The 2,556-nt window shown below is 36.7% G+C and overlaps 1 pseudogene; it reads right to left on the bottom strand.

Moving 5' to 3' along the window:
- Nucleotides 1–1,766: 1,766 nt before the first annotated feature.
- Nucleotides 1,767–2,556, bottom strand: part of LOC105300857 — a 2,388-nt pseudogene continuing 1,598 nt past the window's right edge.

Here is a 2,556-nt window from a genome sequence, read left to right as displayed (position 1 = left end):
GTGTTTCACAAACCCTTCTAGAATTTGAAAATGGAGTAGGGGAGAAGCAGCAACTGTTCTGAAGATTAAGGATTGGGGCCTCTCATTTGGAAAAGCCAATCAAGCCAATTAACTTCAACAAGAGCTGATTTTCCATTCCTTGTCAATTATCTAATTATTTCACTGGGCCCATTAACCAAAAGTGTCCATTCAAATTGCCTCAGCCTTTCTCTGTTCCTTCTGGGTAGGTTCCATTCTTTTCTTTAAATACCCTAATCTTTTCTTCTACTGATGACTCAATGTTCTCTTCTCCATAATTAACAATAGAGCATTTAAATTCCATACCCACCACAGAGAAAGATGGCAACCCACAAAGACAAATAAAAATGGTTAACATTTTTTTACATTACTTTTGAAAAATATTCACCTTTAATGAATTGCAAATAAAAGCTATAATGCAATTATTTTTTTTAGTTGGTTTTTAGGAGGAATTAAGTTAAGTCCTCACTTAATGTTGTGAGTAGGTTCTTGGAACTGTGGCAAAACAACCTATAATGAAGCCAGTTTTACCATAGGCTGATTGACATAAACAAGAGTTAAGTTCCTATGGCATCTCATCAACATTATAACAAAACAACATTGAACAAAATGACATTATTCGAGAACCCGCTATATATCAGCATATCCACTGTTAACAGAGACGTGATAAAATAAGCCTTCTCGTGCACTGGTGAACTGACTGAAAATTAGAATGTATTTTGGAAAGCAATTGAAGGAGTACAGAGTATGCTACCCCAAATATGCCACTTTGACATAAGAATTATTTTTGAACTAAAGGCAATTTAGAAGAAGCAAATATAAAAAAACTCTCTGTCCTTCCTCTCTCTATCAGAAAGGGCAGGATTCTTAATCACCTGAGACAACTCTAAATCCTTCTGGGGATAGCACCAGGGTAAGAATCTACATAAAAAAACCTTACTAACTAGACCTTATCTTACATTAATTTCCCACCATATATTTATCTTCCCATAATTGCCACCCCTAAAAACCTGGGTTCTTTTTCCTTTGTCTTGTCACGTCTCTACAAATGTATTGTTCTTTGTTAAGATGCTGTGAAAGCCCCAATTTTAACTGGCTGTCAGAGCCGAGCTGATTGAGAAGGGTTGGTTCGATGGTGAGATGCTCAATTGGAAGAATGCACAAAAGGCCAACATGAGAATGAAATGGCAGGCACCAACTTTATTGTGTGGGGTGCAGTTCTATTGGGGGAAGTGCAGTCTATAACGGGGAGGCGCGGTATTTTTCGCACTTCTCCTGCTCTCCTTCATGTGCTCCCCTTCTGCTCTCCAGGGGACTGCCTGGCTGCACGCATATCAGAGTACAATAGTGGCCTTTAGCCACACATGCATGATACAATAAGCTGAATTATATTTATGTATTTTAGGCGCAAGTGTCCTATTACACTAATGTAACATTTTAAATCCAGAGTCCTATTCCTAGCCACGAGCCTGGATCACAGCCAGACCTGGGACCAGCCAGGCCTGGGACCCACATTGTCTCTTTGAATTACTCACCATTGAGTTTCTCTTGTGTGTATGTGTACTGTATGTGTTAATAAATGCTGTTTTTCTCTTCTCTTGTTAATTTGTCTCTTGTCAGTTTAATTGCCAGGATCCTAGCCAAAGAACTTAAGAAGATAAAGAAAAAAGTTTTCTTTTTTTTTTATACAGAATATTACAATATGTATCAAGAACTTAATTGTTCCTATCTCTCTATTTATTAAGTTTTCATTCCAAAGACAATAACACTAAAATGTGACAAAATTTTTGTGAAAAATTGTTACTTATTTTTGATGTTATTCAGCATTGATAATAGCATTTTACACAGTAAAGAGCTGGAAACAAATGCTCAACAGTTGAGGAATTGGTAAGCATATTATGGTACATCCATACTATGAAAAAGAATGCAGTTATTTTGTATTTTCAAGATGATAAGGAAATTATTCTATTATTGTTAGTGAAAGCAGCAAGATATAAAATTTTATAAATCAAAATGACCTACTTCCATCAAATAATAAATGGAGAAAGCGATAAACAATGCAAATATAGTTACAATTACTTCTGAATTTGTATAATGAATAATGTTTGTTGTCTTTTAAAACACACACACGCATACACACACACACACACACGCACACACACACACACACGCTTCCAGACTTTATGTTGAGTGAAATCAAGTTCCACATATGTGGAATCTTATTGCGTGTCACCCAGCAATGTTCTTCGGGAGAGTAGGTGTCTTTTGATCACCCACCTACTCTTCTGAAGAATGTTACTGGATGACATGCAATAAGGCGTGTTTCTCTCCCAAATCCACAGCATGAAAAAAAAAAAACAGTGATGTCCCTGCTTCAAGTGCATGTATTTTGTCCTTCTGCTAAAATGAGGAGGAGGCAGCACCTCTGGAGTTATATTTTTCCCTTTAAATCCTTTCAGACACTGAACTATTTCCTCGTTAATTTTCAGGGGGAAATCTTGCCCACAGGTGTTGATAGTTTGCTCTCATGGAACTTTG

This window comes from Pteropus vampyrus, unplaced genomic scaffold (genome assembly GCF_000151845.1).
Source record: "Pteropus vampyrus isolate Shadow unplaced genomic scaffold, Pvam_2.0 Scaffold221, whole genome shotgun sequence".
NCBI classification, from domain to species: domain Eukaryota; kingdom Metazoa; phylum Chordata; class Mammalia; order Chiroptera; family Pteropodidae; genus Pteropus; species Pteropus vampyrus.
Note: the sequence above shows the minus strand (reverse complement) of the source record. Positions and strands in the feature narration are given on the sequence as shown.